Source organism: Tupaia chinensis, unplaced genomic scaffold (assembly GCF_000334495.1).
Source record: "Tupaia chinensis unplaced genomic scaffold, TupChi_1.0 Scaffold142061_1, whole genome shotgun sequence".
In the NCBI taxonomy this organism is placed as follows: domain Eukaryota; kingdom Metazoa; phylum Chordata; class Mammalia; order Scandentia; family Tupaiidae; genus Tupaia; species Tupaia belangeri.
Window position 1 is genome coordinate 369,655 of NW_006201913.1, and position 6,632 is coordinate 376,286.

Genomic DNA, 6,632 nt, shown 5'->3' on the forward strand with positions numbered 1-6,632 from the left:
TATGGTCTGAGACATAATGAGTTTGTTCTACAACTGTAAACAAGCCATTTTAATTTCTTGAAGTTTTTAATTCATATAACAGGTTCTAGTAAATATTTTATTATCTGGATCATATGTATCTGGTACATATGTGCTTATACAATAGGTGCATCTCAATTACTGAAAGAGAGTATCGATCCATAATTCAAAGATAGTACATTTGGAAATCCCCTTTTGAGAAAGAAAATTTCTTGACTTAGAAATCAATTTGTGCTCATTTCTCTTGAACTTTAGAATACCTTCATTAAAATTTACCATTAAAAATGGGACCAGCAGATGTTATAATGGTGAAATTGCTTGACTCCTCCATAGTCAACTACAGTTTGAGTCCCAGACCCAGTGACATAAAACTCATGCTGAAGGCTTATGTGTGCATGCCCAAAATCCCAAGAGGAGGATGAAGAAGGGATTGAGGTATGGCCAATCTCCCTGGGGAATGATTTCTAGGTTTCTCTCTCTCTGTCTCTCCAGCAAGCACATGTGCCCTATGGCAAAAATCTCTCTCAAAATTTTTTTTACCTTAAAAAGTCATTTCTTGGGGCTAGCAGGTGGTATGATGGGTAAGGGCACTGGACTCCTACATGGCTGACCGTGGTTCTAGTCCCAGACTTGGTGGCTTGCTTTCTCATTCTTTCTCTCTCTCTTTTACTTTCTCACTCTCGCTCTTTCCGTCTCTAGTCAAATTAAAAAATAAATAAAGTTAAATAAAAGAATTATTCTCAAAAAAGACATTGTTTCTCTGACTCTTGGCTCATGGTGATCACTCATTTTTCAGTCAAGATATATTAGATATTTGAATAGCTCTTTGAGGTTGGTTACATTAAAGAAAATTACTGTGTATTTCAAATAATCCTTTCACATGGTAGATGAATGGTATTGAGTGTCACATCCTAAGGATCCAGCTGGATGTATCATTTCTTATATTGCCATAATCTGGTTATATTGCCATAATCTGAAAAATGGTTCCACTTAGAATTATTATTTAAATTAGACTTTCCAGAAGTTTTGGTATCTTCCATTATTTGTTTTTCTCAAAATATAATTTAAAAATTGTACTTCAGAATTTTAATATTCTAATCTTTTACTTTTATCTAGTCTATTTTTTATTTATATACAGACATAATTTATCATTTCAATCTCATACTGTTAGGTTTTACATTCTGATTTTCATTTTTGATTGTTTAAGGCCTTTTCCCATGTATCTAAAGAATATTTATAATACATTATTCATTTTAGAAACTCTATATTAACACATCAAAGTTTCATAATATAAATTTTTAAAGAATCATTTAATTTAAATTTATTTATTGCTATTATTTTATTTATTTATGTTTTTTAAGTTGACCAGAGAGAGACAGAGAAAGAGGACAGAAAAATGAGAAAGGAAGCTGGCAGCTCAGAGACTCAAACCATGGTCAGCCATATAGGAGTCCAGCCACCTTAATCACCATACACCTGCTGGACCCTCATAATATAAATTTTGCTACTTGTTTTTAAGTTACTATTAAATTTTTGTCTCATAATAATTTTTGAATAAGCCTTTTCTCATTTATGTTATTTTAAATAATCTTATTGAAATAATTTTCTGAGGAAATAAGGTATAAGTACATATATTCTCATATTTATCAAAACTATTATCAAAGAGCCTTCAAATTTACAGAGGTTTAAAAGGTAAAAATATACCTATTGGGGCCACCTCATGGAGTGGCTCCCATGTGGCTGGCTACAAGGTTGGAGTCCCAGACTGATGACTTGAACAAAACGCTGGATACATGTGTATTTGTGCCCAAAACCCCCAAAAGAGGGAAAAGTGGAGGAGAAGGGTTCCCAATGTGAGCATGCCCTCTAGGGTTTTTTTTTTTCTCTCTCTCTCTCTCTTCCTTTGTCTCTCTCCTGCAAGTGCACAGGTCTTCTATCAGATAAAAGAAAAAAAGTAGCCTCGTCAAAACTTCATAACTTCTGGGAACCAGCAGTTAGCGTAATGGCTATGTCGCTGGACTCCCACGTAGTCGACCGTGGTTCACGTCCCGGACCCGGTGGCTTAAAACTCACGCCGGGCGCGTGTGCGTGCGTGCCCAAGATCCCGAGAGGAGAAGGGATTGCGGCGTGACCATCCCCCCTGGGGGGTGATTTCTCGCTTTCTGTCTCTATGTCTCTCTCTGTCTGTCTGGCGAGCGCATGCGCCCTACAGTGAAAATCTCTCAAAAAGAAAAAAAAAAAAACTTCATAACTTCTCAGTCCCATTCTACATGGTAACTGTTAGTTCCATGTATATTTTTCCTGATTTTTCAGAATTTTGCATGTATATACAGTTGGTTAAATATACCTTTTATGCACAGATCAGGTAATTTTTTTCCATTGTTTCTAAAGATACAGCAGCATGGTACAGATTTCTAATAAACTCATTGCCTGCATATTATGTTATTTATCTTAGTAACTAGAATAGAAATTATGATGATTAATTATAATATGTTTGCATTTTTTATTTTTTTCCATCGATTCTGAATTATGTTTATTTTTGAGAGTTAATGTCCTGGTTTCTTTACATTTTAAACTCAGTTTTTAATTTTATATAGTCAAATCTGTTGATATTTTGCTTTTTCAGCATTGTCTATTAATTCAGTTTGGGAGTTACCATCTTTATTCTGTCTTAAAATGTTTCTATGCTTGAGGCCAACAGATAGCATAGCAATTATGTCTCTGGACTCACACATAACTGACTGCAGTTTGAGTCCTGGACCTGGTGGCTTGAAAACCATGCCAGGTGCATGTGTGTGTGTGTCCAAGATCCCAGGAGGAAAATGAAGTAGAAAGGTTTGCAGCATGGCCATTCTCCTTGTGGGGGGTAACTTCTTACATTTCCTCTCACTGTTTCTGTCTCTCTCTGTCTCTCTTTGGTGAGCCCACATACCCTAGACAAAAACTTCATATATATATATTTTAAATACTTTTTTTTATTCTGAATAATCACCAATTCATCAATGAATAAATAATATCATCCCATTAGTCACCATACATATAGTACAGACATACACAAATATGCCATGCAAGGCAGGGAAAGATGATCTTTACCTTTTTTGCTATCATGTCGGAGAGATCAAATACTTCTAAATAAGATAGGGCCCAACTGGTTGCACAGTGGTTAAGGTGCTGGATTCCCACATGGCAGACTTTGCTTCGAGTCCCAGAACTGTTGGCTTGATTTCTTATTCTCCCTTTCTCTCTCTCATTAAGTTGAAGAAGAAGGATAAATTTTAATTAATAATTTAAAATAAATAAATACAATTATTAACTACATAAAAATTTCACATAGGTGTATGTGACCATACCAAGTTTTCTTCCAAAAGTGGAAATCTCACTCTAAAAGAAATTAATTGCTTAATGAACTTCCAAAAATGATAAAGAAATGGAGTTCTATCTTTAATATATTAAATATGTTAAAGAAAAGCTTCCCACAAGCTTCTCTGAAATTCAGTTATTCAATAAGTTTATATTGGGTTTCTATACTTAGAGTAAATATTTCAAAATTACTACTTCAAATTGTCTATCTACCTCTAATAAAACTACATCATCTAAATAAAGCTTAACGATTCTTAGTCATCTAGCTAAAGCAATATTAGTCCAGTGTGATAAATGAAGGATGCTATAAGTCCTGATTGACAGTTCTAATTATCTCTGATTACTATAAAAGAGAAAACAAATTATTTATTACTTATTTTTAATACATTGAGTTTCTGCTGGAGGATAGCAATAAAGAGGGTTGTGAGGCGAAGAACATTTAAGTGAGAAAAGAGAATGAAAAACCATAAGAAGGAAAGAAGCATGCATTCCTTCAGGTAAACACTCAGTTGGTCTCTACAAAAACTGCATTAATTAAATCAAAAATTGTAAGAAGTAAATACATCAGGAAATAGTGAACAACTACTAATAATACAATAATAATAATAAACAACTACTACTAATACAATTCCATTTTCTTTATTTTAAATAAGCTAAGATAAAAGTTGGGAATGTGAAGGCAGGAAGGTGTCTTGTTGACAAAGTGTATGCATTCATTGAGATCAACATGGTCTCAGAGTTTTATTACTGAATTCAGCAATTACTTCCTAACACTTCTCTGGGTCTCCATTCTTCATCTTTAAAAAGAATTAAGAAGGACATACAAGTACTTATTTTACACATTCTCTGAAACAGGGATTCTTTCTTTTATATTGTATCTTTTAGCCTTTACAGAAATTTTATAATTTCCCAACTTCATAGTCCATGCAATTAATGAAAAACTGGCTCAAAAACTTTAAAATGACATGTCAAAGACCTTTTTCAAGATTCTTCCGGTCCATTCCTAAGTAAAAGGCCATACACTGAGGTGCGCATTTTTTTCTGAGATGCTTTTGTTAGATAGCTAGGCTTGCTAATCATTACTAAGTCTTTCAGCAAAAGAGCAGAGTATAGTGTAATCTCTTCATGGTATTGTCTTCCTTCAATTTCTGTCTAATTCTCCTTTGCTATCTCCATTCTTCATCCTCATTGTAGGATCCTAGCAGGGAATGAAATACCTCTCATCAAAGTCACTTAGATTTGATGTCCTAGATATAAACTTTTCCATTTGAAATAGTTTGAGTAGGAGTCTTTTCCTAAGCTTGAAGATATTTTTGTTCTCCCTCCACAAAGGACTTTAAAACACATAGTGAATAGCAAGTAGTCTAGTATGTAATTTCTCTTTTGATTATTTTTTCAATTATTAGATTCCAAATAATCATAAAATTCTCTTTACACATAATGTGTAAAAATATGAAAGTGAAAACATTCTGAAGCTTTTTCTACCTTACCTCTTTCTGTACCAGGTATATCAGAAAACTTTTTGTCTAAGATCATTTTTACTTCTTTACACCTAATTTTTAAACCTTAATGTTTTATTTTTCATCAGAAAAATACTTTAATCTTTTCCACACTTTACTCATAGCATATTTCATGTCCTTATTCCTCAAAGTATAAATCAGAGGATTGAGCAATGGGGTTACGATGGTGTAAAATATTTCCACTATTTTGTCAGAGGAGAGAGTAGTTGGAGATCGTGCATATTTTGCATGGGACAAAAAATAAAACCACAACAGCGATATGAGATCCACAAATGGAGAGTGTTTTTCACTGCCCTTCAGAACTATGGGTCCTCAGTGAGAGCAAAATGACACAATAGGAGATAAGCAACAAGGAGAAGATTAAAATGCAGAAGAACCCACTGTTAGCGACAACCAAAATGCCAACAATATGAGTGTCTGTGCAGGTAAGCTTCAGTAGTGGGTACAAGTCACACATAAAATGATCAATGACATAGGGCCACAAAAGGGCAACTGAAAAGTAAAAAGAATTTGTATCATGGAATGCAAGAAGCCCCCTGTCCAGGCTACTCCCATCAGAATGCCACAGAGCCTCCAATTCATGATAGAAGAGTAGTGCAAGGGCTTGCAAATGTCCATGTAAGGGTCATAGACCATGGCCATGAGGACAATCACCTCTACCCCAGCAAAGAAGTGTCCAGCAAACATTTGGATCATGCAACCTTGGAAAGAGATGGTTTTCTTCTCAGAGATGGTATCTGCAATCATCCTTGGGGTGATAATAGAGGAGAAACACGCATCCAGGAAAGACAGAAAGGCCAAGAATAAGTGCATGGGGAGCCCAGCAGGGCAGGGCTGCTGAGGACGCTCACTACAATTAGAATGTTGCCCCCAATGGTTGCAATGTACACAAACAAAAAAACAACAAATACTATTTTCTGAATATTTGGATTTTGTGAAAGCCCCAGAAGGACAAACTCAGTAACCAAGCTTTGGTTGTGCATGTCTTTGAAGGAAACGATGAAACCTACATCAGTAATCCTGTAGAATCTGCAACTGTGAAAAAAACTTGCAGATCTGTTTATAGTAGTATACGTCATGAGCAAGTCGTTGCACACATATGTGACATTATTTTGAGGGCATCTGTTGTCCCTGAGAAAACATAATCCAAATTTTGTGATGGTAGCAATGAAAAGTCACAGAAATTGAGGTGGGATTAATTGTTGATACTTCAAGGTATCCAGAGTTTCGGGAACCAGCAGTTAGCATAATGGCTATGTCACTGGACTCCCACATAGTCTACTGCGGGTCATGTCCCGGACCCGGTGGTTTAAAACTCACGCCGGGTGCATGTGCGTACATGCCCAAGATCCCGAGAGGAAAATGGAGGAGAAGGGATTGCGGCATGACCATCTCTCCTGGGGGGTGATTTCTCGCTTTCTGTCTCTATGTCCCTCTCTGTCTGTCTGGAGAGCGCACACGTCCTATAGCGAAAATCTCTCCAAAAAATAAAAAAAGATAGCCAGAGTTTCAAAACATAGAAAATGAAATCTCCACATGTGGTAGAGAAGAGAACAGACTTGATCTCAAGTGCCAGTTTTGATAATTCGGTTACCAGTTGGTTTCTGGGGTTGGTTTATTGAAAAGCATAGAGACTGCATCTCAGTTGCAGGGAAAGCAATACTGACATTTATAATGCCTGACATTGTCGTGAATAAGAGTATGTGACCTCCTATCCTCAAATATTTTTTTAAA

At 35.6% G+C, this 6,632-nt stretch overlaps 1 pseudogene; it reads right to left on the reverse strand.

Moving 5' to 3' along the window:
- Positions 1–4,952: 4,952 nt before the first annotated feature.
- LOC102501089 (olfactory receptor 4C15-like) lies at positions 4,953–5,881 on the reverse strand (annotated as a pseudogene).
- Positions 5,882–6,632: the final 751 nt, after the last annotated feature.